The sequence below is a fragment of the Hippocampus bargibanti genome, linkage group LG12 (genome assembly GCF_051943395.1).
Source record: "Hippocampus bargibanti isolate YZ-2025 linkage group LG12, ASM5194339v1, whole genome shotgun sequence".
In the NCBI taxonomy this organism is placed as follows: Eukaryota; Metazoa; Chordata; class Actinopteri; order Syngnathiformes; family Syngnathidae; genus Hippocampus; species Hippocampus bargibanti.
In genome coordinates, this window is record NC_142745.1 from 21518693 (window position 1) to 21537250 (window position 18558).

The window sequence follows — 18558 nt, forward strand, 5'->3', positions numbered from 1 at the left end:
GACGTGTGTGTGTGTGTGTAGGTGTGTGTGTGTGTGTGTGTGCGTGTGTGTGTGTGTGTGTGTGTGTGTGTGTGTGTGTGTGTGTGTGTGTGTGTGTGTGTGTGTGTGCGCGTATGTGTGTGTGGGTGCATGTGTGTGTGCGCGCGTTTTCCTTCCACAAATTCTTCACCGCATCCTCCGAGTGGCACAGTGAGTCAGCACGAGTGTGAGAGATTGAGCAAACTTTAGAGAAGGGCGTAGGCACGCGAGGGTGTGTGGAAGTGGAGGACAATGCAGCGCTCGTCTGCAAGTGCAGCCGCTGGCCCGCACAGGCTTGCTGCTCACCTGCATGGGTGGAGGAAAAAGTTGCCTTGGCACTTCCCCCTGAGTGTTTACGATCACAACCCCTGAATGAGGACTTTCTCAGCGGTGCTTTACACGGACTTGATACAGTTGCCGACGAAAGTCGTGTTGTCGACCATCGGCAATCCCCCTTGAGGCGGATTATAATGACTTTAACAAACATAATAAACACGAAAATGCCAATTTGCCGGGAGAGAGAGGAGCCGCTGCGTGTTCACGCGCCGCCATCTTGGGGGAAAAAAATAAAACAGTCAATTTTGATTGGATGATACTGACCGATGGCCTTTGATGATGAAATAGGTAAACGCCCCCTTTTAAATAAGCCTGGCGAGTAATAAAAAAAAGCATTGTACACTTCAGGTTGAATGGACAGAAGGATTTGTCTTTGTGGAGAGAAAAAGTTCTGCCGTGATTCTAATTTGCAATAAAAGAAGCTATTTTCATAAAACAGCAAAACCTTTCACAAAATCGCCATGGTGGGGTGAGGTTCAATTTGGATCGTTCCTACAACCGACCTAGGCAACGTAGGCTTAGTTAAGTGATACCAGATCAAATGGGGCAATCAGGCCAGTCATAGACCCATACTCAGGCAGGACAATAGAAGTAATCAGTCAGGACAATAGAAGTAATCAATGTAGCCGCAGGGAGTAGTCCTCTGCTCCCCCCAACTTGAGAGCAGGGACCAATCATAGCAGAGTCTGGCACTGCCACGTCTGGGCAGTAGGGCTATATATATATATAAGGCCAAAACTACCACCAGAAGATTTTAGTTCGCTGACTAAGCCTCTTGGATAAGAAGTGAAACGTCCGACACCTCCAAAGACGTACAGATGACGGCTGAAGAAACCTTCTTATCTTATTTGCCATGAAACAATACCATGAATGACACAGTTGAATATCAGTGGCACTTTGACAAGCCCCATTCTAATGTTAGCATCAATATACTTCTGCGAGAGACAGCAGAAAGCTAGCGTGCAAGCTAATGAGCAGTGTGTAGGCTAGCTAGCAGTATCTTCACCGATGGACCCGGCAAGCTGACTTTCATTCCGATCGTTTGGCTGGATTTTTTTTTAGGAACATGAATGGAAAACTATTCATATTCATGGTGAGTATTCTCACAAAGTTACATTTTAAATAATATATTCTGACATTTTGTTGAAATCACATGCGTGCGTGTTTGTGTGCGTGCGTGCATGTGGGTCCGTGTGTATGTGTGTGTGTGTGTGGCTCTCACTGAAAAACATTTCTCAATAGTGTATTTGACTTTATGGCTCTCTTAGTCAAAAAGGTTCCCGACCCCTGCTTTAAACTCTGGGGAGCGACAGTCTGTTTTTCTGACAAAACTATTTTTGCTTGATCGTTTGTTCATGTGTGATCATAAATGACAATGTAGGAAATAGAGTTGGCACTTGTTCTCTGCGATTGTCACAGGGAAGTAGCGGTTATTGGAGAAAATAATGGCATTTGGTAGTGTATATCTCGGGAGAGCACATCTGGTTCCCCAATGGCCCCCTCATCCAGTTTCAACATCCTGTACATGACCTGAGCTGGAAGTGATTTGTTCACCGGCAGCGCTGTCGCTGCTGCCAAAAGGAACGGGGGTGGGACCCAGGCGAGGGAGCTGACGTTTCTTGTGGAAAGGTAAGCTGAGTGCACAGAGTTCATCTGGCTCTCAAAATGGCTTGGGATAGCTTGGTCACGAGTGGGACGGTTTTTACCTTCTCTCGCTGGAATCTGTAATGATATGAGCAAATGTTTCAAAAGTGATCATGAAAAGATGATGTGAATGTTTCATTTATTCGTCTGTGTCAGCTCTCAGTCGTACAGGAGTGGTCCATCGATGAAAAGGTTTCTTCAGCTGTCATCTGTACTTCTTTGTAGGTGTCGAACGTCTTTTGCTGGTAGTTTTGGCCCTATGTATATCCCTACTGTCCAGACGTGGCGGTACCAGACTCTGCTGTGATTGGTCCCCACTCTCAGGGTGGGGGGAGCAGAGTCTCCCTGCGGCTACACTGATTACTTCTATTGTCCTGACTGATTACTTCTCTTGTCCTGCCTGGGTATGAGGTCAACGACTGGCCTGATTGCCCCATTTGCTCTTGTATCACCTCATCAGCACAAATAAGCCTATGTTTCCTAAGAAGTCTTTTGTATGAATGAGCCAAATTGAACCTCACACCACCATGGCGATTTAGTGAAAGATTTTGCGCTTTTATGAAAATAGCTTATTTTACTACCATTTCAAACCATCTATTTTCTTTCGCTAAGATTTTAACCTCATTGTCGTTAAATGAGTGGTTGCTAGCTTTTAGGTGCATGTGTACTGCCGATTGAGCCCCACTAGTATTATCCCTGCGATGTTGATAGTCTTTTTTTTTGAGAATTTGTTTAATCTCCTCAATGTATTGGGGAGTTTAAACAAACAATGTGTTTTACAATGTATTGAATAAACTACATTACTTTTGTGCAGCGAGACAGCAAGCAGGTGGAAAGATGATAAAAGTTCACTCAGCCAGATGCAGGAAGGGTATTGTGAGTTTTCTTTATTTGATGTCGCGGTGGATATCAGTTTTTGGCTGACCACAGGTAACACTGCTCTCCAGGCTGTCCTTTCTCCCTCTTCGAAGTGACTGGCTCAGTCTGGTTTTAAAGGTGCTTCACCTGAGCTTCTGGTCAATCAGGTCCCAGCAGCAATTGGCCATTCCCAGGTGGTTGAAATCACCTTCTCAGAGTCAATTAGTGGTCGCCCAACTCTACTGGTTTGGATGGGGAGAAATGCGCACCTTTCTCCCATCCAAAATCCAGAAAACACAAAATTATTTAACATTTCTTTTGGCATCATGACAATTACTTTGGTTTTCATTTGGCAGCGTATCTTTTGGATGCCCTCATTTTTGCCTTAAAGTGTTTATTGGTTTGAAATAAGTAGGAACTTTGTGTTGCCAAAGGACTCTGTAGTTTTTCAGAAACTCCTGCAATGTAAGGTACTACTGTAAGCAGTACCTTACATTGTGGGAGTTTCTGAAAAATGTAAGGTACTACTGTCAGCAGTCCCTTGCTGTGGGTCATGTTGTGCCTGTACGTGCTAAGTTGGATTTGAGGAAAGTCGCTGCTGAGACAAGAGAAACGATGCAGCTTGGCCAGAGTTACGGTCAATTTCTTACCGGCCAAGAACGATTTGCATATGTACATGTGGTGCAAACTAAGCTCTTTGATAAGTCTCATGCATGAGATGCGTGGTTCCATCTCGCAGCTTTGGTCATTTCCTGTTCATGGACGTCATACAAGAAATACTTATATATTTTTTTGTCTCCAAGATGGCGCCCGAGTAGGCAGCTGTCAACAAGTGCTTTCATGAGCCTTCCTTTTTTTGTTGTTTTTGTCTGCAAAAACGTGCACGTCGACTACAAGCTAAATGTTGAAAGCAAACACGCAGCTGTAGCATCCATTGATGAAAAGAGATTTTCTCACATCTCCTGTCCCACATAAATCTGCTTTAATTCCAAGCCGCAACAGCTCCACGTACGCATCGGCGCTATGCGCTGACGCTCCTTTCTTCTTATGGATGGATGCCTGGCTCCTCGAGCCAGGCATCCATTTAGCCGCAGACTGTCCAACAGCACCGACCTTTCCGTTGAACAAAGCGGGGCTGTGAAGATGCTGCCCATTACAGGTGCAAAAAAAGCACAATGGCCCCAGAGCTGTCCAGCAATGATGGTCGAATGGCACCGACATTCCTCCCATTCAAAAACAGCACTGGCATATTCATGCTGCCGAAAAGACATAACCGCTGAGCACGGTCTCCTCCTTTCAAAAATCTCAAGGACACTTTACAGTCACAGGATATTTTTTCTGCGAGTGAGCAGCGGCAGCCACACACGCCAGCATTCACTCAACCCGGAAGTAACCATAAAGTAAAAAAAAAAAAACATAAATAACATATAATATGACAACACAAACAACAAGAAAGCATCTTCTCCGAATCTGAACACTCTGAAGCCATTGTTTTGATTCTGGAGCAAGGCAGGTTGTGAAGGAGGACCCTGGCGGGATGTCACAAACAAGGGGGCGGGACTTTCTGAATCTGCCCAGTTCCGAGCTCATTTTGTGGGAGTTTTGGGACACTTTAAGTCATTTTTATTGGTGTTTTGCGTTTGACTAAAAATATCAGCCTTTATGTTTTGGGCATTTTATATGCTATAAAACGTTTTTCTGATGTCAGTTAGGAAACAAAAAATGGTGTCGGTTGTCCTTTAAATCTCCTCTAGCAGGCTCCAACTGGTTTATTGGCTCACTGGCGGTGTCACGTCCGCTCGAGGAGTGGTGACAAAACTCGAGGGATGACGGGAAGTATAAGGGTTGGATCCGAAATACACGGTGGAGACAGTGATTCAATAAGAGTATTTACTGAGACACATAAGGCAAAACAGGAAATCAGGCAATTGAGGAGAACAGCGAAACAGACCTGCGTGCGGCTGGGTGACGGGGAACTTCGGAGAATACACCGGCACTGACCGAACGGTATGGGTGGCTTTTATAGCCAGAAGGCACAATTAACGGAATGAGGAACAGGTGAGTGAGTCCGGCGAGTAGGGGGGGAGGGGAGGGGCACGCTCCTGGAGCAGAGGAGGATGTGACAGGCGGGGAAAGATGGCGCTCCGATCCGGCCCACCCAGTTATATTGGGAGGCTTTTCTGGGAATGTTTGGCAGAATCCTCAGAATGTCTCAGAAGAAGTTGCACCTCTCACCTGCCCAACTTTAGTGGAAGGCAGGGAGGGGGGCATTGGCATCGTTGCTGCAATGGAGCTATATGGTGTGTTATTCGTGCCCTCGATTTTGCCACATATGTGGAACGTGGATATTTGTGGGCACTGGAAAACTGTCGCTCCATTGCAACACTGACCTGGCAAAAAAAGAATAATCAAAATTCACATGGAAACAGTCTCTGTCTCACAGTGTTGTTTTTGGGCATTTTCTGAAGATGACGGAGGTCAGTGTTGGCTTTATGGTAATGTCAGAGATGTTCGATCGGACACTGTGGACAAAGGCACGAACCCAGAAACATTTTCTGCCGGCAGGAGACGCAGCCATTCATGACAGATGCCTGAATTCTGCAGCCCTCTGCCAAGCTATTTATTGAGAGTATGTGCAAATTAAAGTGATACATTAGTAAAACAGTTGCCTTGATTAGAATACCACACCTAATGCATTAGTAAAACATAGTTTTCTTGATTAGAATACCACACCTATCCAAGTGCAAGAGTGATGCTACAGGGAGAAGAGATAAAGAAGGTGGAGGATTTTAAGTACTTGGAGTCAACTGTCCAGAGCAATGGAGAGTGTGAAAAAGGGGTGAAGAAGCGTGTCCAGGCAGGCTGGAGTGGCTGGAGAAAAATGTCAAGTGTGATGTGTGATGAAAGGGTTTCAGCTAGGATGAAAGGAAAAGTGTATAACACAGTGGTGTGACCAGCCATGAAGTTTGGACTGGAGACAGTGCCACTGAAGAAAAGACAGGAAGCAGAGCTGGAGGTAGCAGAGCTGAAGATGTTGAGTTTTTCTTTGAGAGTGACCAGGTTGGATAAGATCAGTAATGAGTACATCAGAGGGACAACTCATATTAGAGGCTTTGGAGAGAAAGTCAGAGAGGCCTGACTGAGATGGTTTGGACATGTCCAGAGGAGAGAGACCGACTATATCGGGAGAAGGATGCTGAGCCTTGAACTGCAGGAGACCGAGAGGAAGACCAAAGAGGAGGTTTATGGATGTGGTCAAAGAGGACATGAAGGTAGCTGGTGTGACAGAAGAGGATGCACAAAACCGGATGGTTAGATGGAGGACATTGATTCGCTGCGGTGACCCCTGAAGGGAAAAGCCGAAAGGAAAAGAAAAAGAAGAAGAAGAAGAATACCACACCTCTTGAGTTCTAAGCACAAACAGCTGTAAGCAATAAAACATTTTCTTTTCCATGAACTGATAAATTTGTAACCTGGCTAATGAGCTCTTCCTGTGACAGAGTTTCAAATCGTAAATTACTCCTTTGATAAATGAGTTTCCCAAGTCCTAAATTCTGGTCAAGGCCACATCTCCGAAGATGACTGTTGAACAAGCTGTGTCTGTTGACCTCAGATTGACGCCAGGTGGTCTGTGCTTCAATTGTGTATTCGAGTCACACATGTTCACTAAGCATATAAAAGCACAAAACTTTTAAATATGATGACTTCTTATTCTCCATCAGGAATGCTCTTTGATTTTGGCTTGGTGGAGGCGGGTGACGTCTCTCCGCGGACCCACATTTGCACACTCAAGCAGCGACTATGCTCACCAATCTTGTTCATACAGTCGGTCTGATGTTTGCAGCATGTTCAGATTTGCTTTTCCAGGCCTTTCTTCCTCCCCACAAAGCCAAACTCATGCCGTTCTACAGAGAAAGCTGATGAGGTCTAAAGTGGGTCTGTTTTTCCTCCTTCAAATGAGCCTGTCTGCTTTGTATTATTCGAGCGTGCAGTGATACCTCAGTTTACGAAACCCTTGGCTTATGTACTTTTCGGTTCCCGAACGTTAAATGTATTAACTATTTTTCGGGATACACACGCAGTGCCACAATGAGTGATGTGTCGTTCGCGTAGGTAACACCGGAGATAAATAAAAAATAGGTAAATAAAATGACTTTATTATATAGTACAGTTTATTTCTTTAATTATAATACCATAGCACATTTATTATACATCAAATAAGGTCTAATTTGTGTAGTTTTAAGGCTTATTTAGTAGAAAATTATGTTTTATGGGGACCTGGGAACGTATTATTCTCATTTTAATGGTTTCCTATGGGAAATTCATTTTTGGGATACACACTTTTTCGCCATACACACTCTGTCTGGGAACCAATTAAGTTTGTAAGCCAAGTTATCACTGTATTTGTGAGATCTTCAATTTGCTGTCAGTGAGCTGCCAATAGCTCAATCCAGTTGTTAGAGAGGAGCGCTGCGCGTCCATGTCGACTTTGACCCAAGCGTTGTTCCTATCCGGTCTAATGCGGCTGCAGTGTTGTTCGACGTGCCAGAGCGAGACACTTGATGGAAGTGTTTGCTTTTTGACCGACTCATGTCAAAAACAGAACCTCCTCCCAAACACCCAAAATGTGGCTTTGAGCCGCTTCCCACTCGCCAAAACACACATGCTGTTTCTCACGTTTTAGCGCTGTGTTTTGTATCAAAGTTTGCATTCCAGTCATCTGAAAACCTTGTTGTCCACATGTTTTTCCTAAGACGGTGCTGAAAATGAGTGATTAACAATTATGGTACCGCACATGTTTGATGAATTTCCATTAGCTGAAGTTGACTGCATGCCCGCTGTGTCTCCACAAGAAAAAAAAAAACAACTTACCAAACAAGGCTCGATACTTCTACCACTTGAGCAGCTTCCAGGCCCCCTGTTTGTGGTGTACGAGCTATTTAAATGCACCCATTCGTGCTGTTCGCTGTTGAAGGGCAATTCGCAAGCGAGATCGGACCAGCGGCGTTCTCGATCATTCTCGCTCATTTATGCGTCGAGGACGTCTGTTATAGCCCGATTGTGAAACGCGACACGCGTTTCACAATCGGGCTATAACAGACGTCCTCGTCGCCATACGTTTGATGCCTCTGAGACTTTGGCGAAGCCGCGTGTGGCTGTCTGTATCATTGGGATCCGAGCTACACCTTTATGCAAATTAATTGCACCACCCTGTTATTTTGGCATAAAATTGATTATTTGCATTTTTAGTCAACTCAAATGATTAAAATGTACACTTTACTAAGAAGTGTGTCCTCCCTTGTTCTTTATCACCTCAGCGATGCGTTTTGGCTTGGAATCGATCAGATTTTGACAATTGATGATGGAAGGGTCCCTGTACCAGGTCTCAATTATAGCACAAATTAGGGCTTTTTTGTTGTGCAATCTTTCTCACGCATACACATCTTGATTTATTGACCATAAATTCTCAATCGGGTTCAAGTCTGGTGAATTGCCAGGCCAATCCATCATAGTAATGTCCTTCTGTGTAAAGAAATCCTTCATTTTCTTAGACGTGTGACACGGTGCCATGGTTCTTTTGCATGGGTTCGGAAGGAGCTGTTCCTTCACAGGACGACGTGCCGGACGGCCGGTTTCTAAGAGACGTCTTCGTAGTGTACTGTCGGAAAAAGATACTCTATCCTTCTCCCGGACATTTAGGGCAGGACTGGCCAATTTGGGTTCTTTTTGCTGTCACGTACCAGCATTTTGTCGTCTCGTGGGGTCATCTTCCGTTTCCTGTCCATGAGTTCGTGGGATGGATGATCCCATCTCCTCTTTCCTTTTGAGTATCCGGCTGACTGTGGTATGGCTGAGACCGAGGATTTTGGAGATTTCTCGATTTGATTCGTTGGTGTGTTCCTTTAGCGTTATAAGCGGTAAGTATGTGCAAAGACGCTTGCTTGTGGCAAAGAAGAGAAATACAGTGAAATACCTCAGTTTACGAGACCCTTGGCTTACGAACTTTTCGGTTTACAAACGTTAAATTGACGAAAATTTTACCTTGGCAATACGAACTTTTTTCGGGATACACACGGAGCTGCCTCAATGCGTAATGTGTCGTTAGCGAACAAGCCCGTTCTTCTAACAACAAAATGGCAGCGGACTGTTTTGGTCCTCTATTCCCCGCCCCCATTCTTCGGTTAAAGCCGCATGATTGATCAAGAACGCAGCAGTGAGGAGGGGGGGCGTTACAGATAGAGAGTGAGTGAAGCCGTTCTCCAAAAATAAAATGGCTGCCGACTTTTTTTCCCTGTATTCCCCACCCCCAGTCTTCGGTTAAAGCCACGTGATTGGTCAAGAACGCAGCAGTGAGGGGAGGTGGTTCAAACATTAAAGAGACAGGCAGACGGCAGTGAGAGAGTTTCAACTTTGATAGTTCAAAGGCAGAGTGTAGACCGCCAGGTTAAAATATCCCATCAATCAGGCTCCACAAAAAACCCGCACAAGCCATCTGTACACTTGATGTAAAAAGCTATCAGCCCAGATAAACAACACGAGTGATGAGGAACTAGATAAAATTATCACAGCGAAAGCACCTACAAGGGATCATACCTCAAGATGGCGGAAGAAGAAGGCTATGTTCCTCATCAAGTGTTTAATGCTGATGAAACCGGCCACTCCATTCCATCAAGCCATCAACGACCATCACAAAGGTAAATAAAACGACTTTATTATATAGTACAGTTTATTTCTTTAATTATAATACCATAGCATATTTATTATACATAAAATAAGGTATATTTTGTGTAGTTTTAAGGCTTAGAAAATTACAAAGTGTCACGTCCGCATGAGGTGTGGCAACTGATCTCATGGGACAAAAAGGAGAGCTGGATCCAAAATACTCGATGGAGACAGGAATAGGTTCAAAAGAGGCTTTACTGAGACACGCAGGGAACAAACATCAACTGACGAAACGGAATAGCGAGGCAACGACTGCCGAGTGGGACCAACCTGCGTACTGTGAGGCGACAAGGGCGTGGAATGAGGAAATACACAGGCGAAAACCGAGCGAAACCGGGTAGCTTTTATAGCCAGAAGACACAATCAGAGGGATTGGAATCAGGTGAGCGAGCCCAGAGAGCAGGGAGGGGAGGGGCGCGCAATCAGTGTGACACAAAGTAGAAAAATATGTTTTATGGGGACCTGGGAACGGATTATTCTCATTTTAATGGTTTCCTATGGGAAATTAATATTTGGGATGCACACTTTTCGCCTTACACACTCTGTCTGGGAACCAATTAAGTTCATAAGCCAAGGTATCACTGTATCCTCCTTTGGGATAAAATGCATTTTTATTTCATTTTGGTCTTAAATGCTCTTCTATTATTCGGTTTACAACTGTGGTTTGCGACCCAATAAAAAAATATTATGAATATGAGAGGGTGATAAACTCCCTCTTCCGGAAGGGACTGAGTCCAATCCCTAATCATCTACGTTGAGAAGGCCAGATGAGGAGGCTTGAGCGCCAGGTCATGTTAGACCAGGGGTCGGCAACCTCTATGACTCAAAGAGCCATTTGGACCCATTTCCCACTGAAAAGAAAACACTGCGAGCCACAAAATTCTTTTAACATTTAAAATGAAGACAACACTGCATCTTTTTATCATCGTTTTTTACCTTTATATATGCATAAACAAACTATAGTGCAGGGGTCGGGAACCCTTTTGACTAAGAGAGCCATAAAAGTAAAATACAGTAAAGTCTCGTTATATCGATATTCAAGGGAGTCCGAAAAATATCGATATAACCGGGACTATCGATATATCCGACCCTGTTTGCATGTAATTTTCTTTGTGCGTGCATAGAAATAGTATCGATATATCCGGGACTATCGATATATCCGATATCGATATAACGAGACTTTACTGTAGTTAGAAATGTTTTTCAGTGAGAGCCACACGCACGCGCGCGCGCGCACATACAAACGCTCGCGTGCGCGCACACACACACGCGCGCACGCGCGGACACTTTTCAACAAAATATCAGAATGTATTATTTAAAATAACTGTGATAGTACTCACCGTTAACATGAATGGTTTTCCGTTCTTCGTGATTGGTAAAAATCCAGGCAAACGATCAGAATGAAATTCAATTTGCCCGTCCAGAGGCGAAGTTACTGCTAGCTAGCCTGCACACGGATCATAAGCTTCCACACTTGCTATCTGCAATCTACTTCTCGCAGAAGTATGTTGATGCTAACGTTAACATCGGGCTTGTTAAAATGTCACTGACATTCGACTGTTTCATCGATGCTATTGTTTCATTGCAAATCAGAATCAGAACATTTTCTCTCCTCTAATGCTCCGGTGCATTCTCGCTGAAGTGCACGAGTTGGGCTCATTTAAAGGGGCGTTTACCGGTTTCAACATGGCGGCCACTATCATCCAATCAAAATGGCGCTTTCGGCCATTCTAGCTCAGTGTCATCCAATCAAAATTGAGCTTTCCACCAACTGCAGCCCCAATGGGAAATGAACGGCGAAAAAAACGACAATATGTATTTAGTTTTATCGGCGAGCCATATGCAATCATCAAAAGAGCCATATATGGCTCGCGAGCCATAGGTTCCCGACCCCTGCTATAGTGTGTTGCATTTATGAATCAATGAACTGTTACAGAGAAGTGAAATTACATTTCTGCATCGGTCTTCATCTCCACGATGCTGCCGTCTTAATAAGACCAGACGCGTGGATGTCTTTTTATTTCTTTTATTTCTGCAACACAGTATGGCAGAAGGGATGAGTGAAGTCGCATGGGTTTCGTCTTGTGATTAACATTAATCTCCTTCAGATTGTTCTCAATATGCAAAACATTGTAGATAACAAAACAGAATGAACAACGTGTGATCGCATAGTGGTTATTTACAGAAAAAGAGAATACAACACAAGTTCATTGTTATTTACATTATGGCCCTGAACGCATCATATGCGGAGACTCGGCAGAACACGCGGTGCGCTTGCAAGGGCGCACAGTTTAACCCGCCGCGAACATTCACGGGCAAATGAAACACGACACAAGAAACTAAATATTGTACAATAAAAACGAAATGAAGCAATTATTACCTGCGACACAGTATGACAGAAGGGATGGGTGAAGTCGCATGGGTTTCGTCTTGCACTTGCAACAAGTTGAAAGTACTCAAAATTTTTATGGCAACTGATTACGTCAAAATTTTTGAGTACAGTTTACTCTAAATTTTTCAGTCGTGGAAATACATTTTATGAGTTTGACTGAACTTAAATGTTATGAGTTTGTTTGGACATAAATGTTATGAGTTTGAATGAACTTAAAAGATGTACTTTCAGTTTACTCTAATGTTTTCTTGTTATCTTAATTTTTAAGTTAAAATTAGGTTTCATATTTTAGCGTAACCGACTCAAATTTATCTCATCTCATTTTCCGTACCGCTTACTCCTCATTCGGGTCGCGGGGGTTGCTGGAGCCTATCTCAGCTGTCTTCGGGCACGAGGCGGGGGACACCCCGAACTGGTTGCCAGCCAATCGCAGGGCACACAAAGACATACAACAGTCACTCTCACACTCACACCTAGGGACAATTTGGAGTGGTCAATCTGCCTGCCATGCATGTTTTTGGAGTGTGGGAGGAAACCGGAGGACCCGGAGAAAACCCACGCGGGTCCGGGGAGAACATGCAAACTCCACACAGGGAGGCCGGACCGGGACGCGACCGGCGACCTCTGCACTGTGAAGCGGTGTGCTAACCACTCAACCACTCAAATTTATGTTACATGAAAAAATATATTCATGTATACTGTACTTACATTTGCCTTCTATGTCTAAAAACAAAAACCCACCTCACATGTCTGTTTTAGTGCACATTTTTTTATTAAGGTTTAAAACAACCTTTGATAAAACATTCATGATAACAGTATCAAATGCACAGCATGTCCACGTACCAAAACAACAAATAAACCCCTGAGCAGTTCTTTTTTAGTAATTAACACATCGTGATAAAGATGTGAAATAAACACAACAAAACAAAACAGAAAAAACAACAAATTATACTCTGCTGTTCTGTTAAAAAAATACATTCTCTGACAAGCATATACTTGAATAATTACAAGAGAATACATTTCAATGTACTCGTTATAAGGTGCAAATCAAAGTAAAAATTACTAAAAACAAACAGTATTCATGAAGACATTTTGGTGAAATCCAGGTTTACACATCAAATTATGAATCAGTCACAAACAGTACATCAATGTTTAGGTATACAGAGCAGAGTAAAACTATGAAATTACTTATCCAGTGTTGCTTTGTTCCGTAATATTGGAGGCCTTCAATATTGCGGAACAAAGCATTTTTCAAACTTAGCAGGCGTGGTTTGAGTGGTCTGTTATCATCAAGACACAGCAGTATTTTCTGAATGAAGGTGAATGTGTGGATTAATTTTTTGGGAGAATCTAAATGCAGTGCATACATTAAACCAAACAAGAGGAGGTGTGTATCAGCCAACCTGGAGAGACATCTCACAATAATGCCATCTTCTATCACAACAGAAATGCTGTTGGGGTTAAACAAGATGGCTCTAGTCGTCAGTTGTCACGGAGGGAAGTGCGACAGGAATGTTTTCAATGTCTGGATCCTCTTCCCACTGCAAAATACATCAATAGACATTTGTGTTAAGTCAGGCAATACATACATTGCATGTTTTGAAGAACTGTGAGTCATCTTCTCGTAGGTATGCATGGAGAGCACGAAGGGCCAGACTGCGTCTCGTGTATATCATGCTGTTCTTTATCAAAAGCAAGAGGAGATAATAGCCAAGTTTTAATTTGGGGTAAGCGACAGGAGCTTAAAATTGCAGTACTTGTCTTCGGCATCTCAAACCCAAGACAGTGGCCTATGGAGACCTATGGAGAATTAAGTTTAGGTAAAATTCTGTTCAATATAAAAAAATACATACATGTATTATTTTTAATATGATTCGGGTAATTAATCATGTAGCAGTAATAAAAATGTAAACATACCTTAGATAATGGCGGTGTTACTCAATTTCCACACTGGGGCTAAAAGGTTGAATAGAAAAAACAACAAATGTAATCATTTAATTTAATAAAACACCCTGATCCATGTTTATAAATTGTAAATTGGATAAATAATTTAATTTACCAGATTAAATGATGCCATCAAGCCAGTCAGGTGTTTGCAGTTTGAAAATGGTGTTTGCAGTTTCAAAAATACATTTAAAAAGTTGTATGTTTACACATGAATGACCATTTAAAACTACACCAATTGTACAGAGTGATATTTCATTTGGCTAGCATTATATTTACTTGGTGCCTTCTTAAAACGGCAGCACAACTGTTGCACGTTGAATCAGCATGATTTATTGTGCTGCCGTTTAAAACAAAGTTAACTCAAAGCGCCAACCTGCTGGCGTTGCAGGCGTTCGGGTGACCCTTATAACTTTTGAAGTTCATATAAAACTTAATTTAACACCCATTTGACGATTATTCTCAGACCTTCGCCGACACAAACATAACTTTTTATCACCTTGTGATAGTTGTTACTCCACCACCGCCCAAACAAACCTGCGCGGTACAATTCTCTTAATAACATTGCTGTGTCTTTCTACAAACAAGAGACATTTAAGAAAAATTCCTACTTACCACAGAAGAGCTCGTAACATTAGGAGAATCCTTGGCTCGAGCGGTGGATGACATTGATATTAAATACGATTGTTTGTCTTTCCACCCTAATTTAAAATAAATAATCCGTCGGTCTCTGCCAGATTCAGCCGTTGAGAATTCAAATGGCGTCCAATGAGAGCACGCAGTGACGTCATCATGCAGCTTCCTGCCGTGAACTCAAAATGTTTGAGTAAACGATTGCCATGAACTCAAAAGTATTGATCTACTGCTAATTAAAAACGCAGGACTCATTCAAAAACTCAAAACGTTTGAGTTTTTGAAACAAAAAATCGGCTTTTGAGTTGACTGACGTCAATGACTTTAAGTCAGTAGTACTGTTCGGGTTTACAGTGTGTGATTAACTGCGCAATAGAAAAGCACTATGAATCACATGTGCTTCAAAGTTCCACTCGACAAAACGTGAAGTAAATAATGACACAAAAAGTAATCTGGACTCGAAATGAATAAGGGAACTAATTAGATAACACTAGACAGTATAAAAGGGGAAACAAGATAAGATATTGTCATGAAAATGTGCGTTAATCAAGACCAACAGAAAATTGCGACTCATCATTAATCTCCTTCAGATTGTTCTGGAACTATGGGCGGGACATGGTGCCACACTGTGCGCCGTTGCGTCACTTCCTTCATCAGAATCAGAATCAGAATCAGAATCATCTTTATTGCCAAGTATGTAGAACACACAAGGAATTTGTTTCCGGTAGAACACGCTGCACTAGTATCGTTGTCAAAAAAACTGCTAAGTGGCACTATACAGTTCCATTTTGGCTACTGTTGAAAGAGTTCAAAGAGTTAATGGCTTGGGGGAAGAAGCTGTTTAAATGTCTGCTGGATTTGGTGCGCATGGATCGGTAGCGCCTGCCTGATAATTTAATAATCTAAGTGCACAACACCGTTACACATGCAACAAAAACATTTTAAACTCCGAAAAAAAGATGTTGGGTTGAAGATTATTTTCAAATATAATACTCAATGTCTATTTGAAAAAAAAATATATTTGCAAAATGGCAAATACAATATTTATCGCCTGGTTAATGTGATTTCTGCTCCTGCACCTCAGCGCACAGCCTCTGCACATCAGGGCTGTATGACGTTACCTTCATCTTCACACAGGACTGTAAGCTGTCGTCTGTCAGGCATGAGCGATGTCTGTTTTTAAGGCGAACGAATCTGCCCACGTATCATTAAACGTTCTGTTTTCTTCAGACACTTTTCTTTTCTTAGATTTATCCATAGTTGGCCGACCTGGGGGTTGAAAAATTCAAGAAATTGTGCGCAAATTGTTGTGACCGGATATACGTCCACTGTCGATGGTTGTGACGTATATTATGAGCAACAAAAAAAATTTAATACATTTTATTGTGTATTATTTATAATCACCATAATCTTCAAAATTAGAATTACATTTTAAAAACGAACGAACTAAAATAATATACATTGAATTAAATACTCATTATTTATTTTCTAAAGCCGCAGGGAGCCGCCGCAGGGGCGTGAAAGTGCCACATGCGGCTCCGGAGCCGCGGTTTGCCGACGGCTGTGTTAGACGATACACATGCCGCGAGAGTGGCTGCCTTTCCAGCAGCTCATGTATTTTGTTTTTCTACTTTCATTCCTTTCATCGCTTTGCTGCTGTGAAATGTAAATTTATCCACTGTGAGACTAATAAAGGCAAATCCAATCCAATCCAATTTTTTTCTATGACCTCTTTAAATTCTCGCCTTGGCAGTTTTTACACTTCAGCATCAATGTGGCAGAAAATTTCAACTACTTTTTTGGGCTCCTGCTTGGTTCAGACTGATAGTGACTTGACTCCTATTTCAATGGACTGGGCCAAGAGTGTCAGCTTGGGTTGAGCAACAGAGAGGGAGTGAAAAGAGATTTTTAAAGCTCCACAATTAAAGTGGATCTGTTTGAAATCCCGGGCCGGCCTTGGCCACTTCATTCAAGCTTTCCGCTCCCCGTGGACCGATGATCTGATCAGGACGGGAAGTCAAGTTTACACTGGTAAGAATTGTCTTGATTTCTGTTGCTGACACGCAAGGGAGGGGGGTTACCAATGACAAGTCACACTGACTTCCCTTTTGAGAAACAAGGAGACATTTCCAGTCTTGGTCATTCTCCTTCCCACATTGCTTTGGAACAAATGGCAATCCAATAGTAAATGTGAAATATTTACTCTTGGAAACAGTGTCTGAATCTCATGACAAAAAGTTACCGGACACCAGGGCAGACAACTCCGAAAAGTGGCTTGCCCGACCATAAAGTTACCTGCCCCATTTTTCACAACTTGAAACACAATAAGACATCTAATTGCAAAAAAACAATTGTAGCAAACTATTAAGGATTGTTTTTATTAAGAATGTACCTACCACAATGCTCCCTTGCTTTATTTATGTTAAATATCCCTTGCTGATGATTTTGCTCCAGTTGGTCGTTTGTCCATACACTCTTCGTCATTTTCCACAATGCAATGTTTGTGTTGCATCGTCTGCTACAAGCCACCTGAATCCTTCTTACCACGATGCTTTTAATGTGTGTTCAATTCCTCAGCGCCTTTCAAAAGAACACTTTAAAGTCACGGGATAATGTACGTTTACGTTTTGTAGCGTCATAAATTGTGTTAGCTTCGTTTGAATCTTTCTTCTGGGGCTGAGGTTATCTGTGCGTCTACTTTGGAAAATGATATGCAAATGCAAGACCTTATAACGCTCGGGAAAGTCCGGAAGCACGAAGCAGGCTTCTGATTGGCTGCCGTGTCGAGTATGCAAATTGGCAAACAAACCGAAATTCAGACATTTCAAAACTCAATGAAGATTTCAAAATCGGAATAATTTATTCTGATTTCGAAATCCTTCTTTGAATGTTCTCTTTAATAAATAAAGCAAACATTTGAAAAATATTTTGTTTTGTTTTGTTTTCTTTTTCTTGTAGAAGTTGTCAGCCACCCGGGCAGAGACGTTTTGTAAGTAAGTAGCCCGCCCCGGAGACGCTGTTAGAACTAGTTATATACACACCCAAAAAACATCCCTTGTTATTTCATTTGTACTTATTCTTATCAGTTAGTAAGTCCATATGTAACGGAGTTGTACACTTAGGTTATTAAATTATGAAGGAAGTGACGCAACGGCGCACAGTGTGGCACTATGTCCCGCCCATAGTTTCCAGAACAATCTCGAGGAGATTCAGGGTGAGTCGCAATTTTCTGTTGGTCTTGATTAACGCGCATTTTCATGACAATATCTTATTTTGTTTCCCCTTTTGTACTGTCTAGTGTTATCTAATTAGTTCCCTTATTCATTTCGAGTCCAGATTACTTTTTGTGTCATTATTTACTTCACGTTTTGTCGAGTGGAACTTAGGAGCATATGCGCTTTTCTATCGCAGTTAATCACAAGACGAAACCCATGCGACTTCACCCATCCCTTCTGCCATACTGTGTTGCAGGTAATAATTGTTTCATTTCGTTTTTATTGAACAATATTTAGTTTCTTGTGTCGTGTTTCATTTGCCAGTGAGTGTCCGTGGCTGGTTGAACTGTGCGCCAGCCATTACAAGCGCACCGCGTGTTCTGCCGAGTCTCCGCCCATGATGCGTTCAGGGACATCTTGTAAATAACAGTGAACTTGTGTTGTATTCTCTTTTTCTGTAAATAACCACTATACGATCACACGTTGTTAATTCTGTTTTGTTATCTACAATGTTTTGCATTTGAGAACAATCTCGAGGAGATTCAGGTTAATCACAAGACGAAACCCATGCGACTTCACCCATCCCTTCTGCCATACTGTGTTGCAGAAATAAAAGAAATAAAAAGACACATCCACGCGTCTCGTCTTCATTAATACGGCAGCATCGTGGAGATGAAGACAGTCACTGTTGTGACGCCCGTCACACATATACGTATTTATGTAGTTTAGTTATTTGTATATGTTAGTTAGTATACATGTACTGAGCTCAGTTAAACCTTAAGCTATCATGTTTCA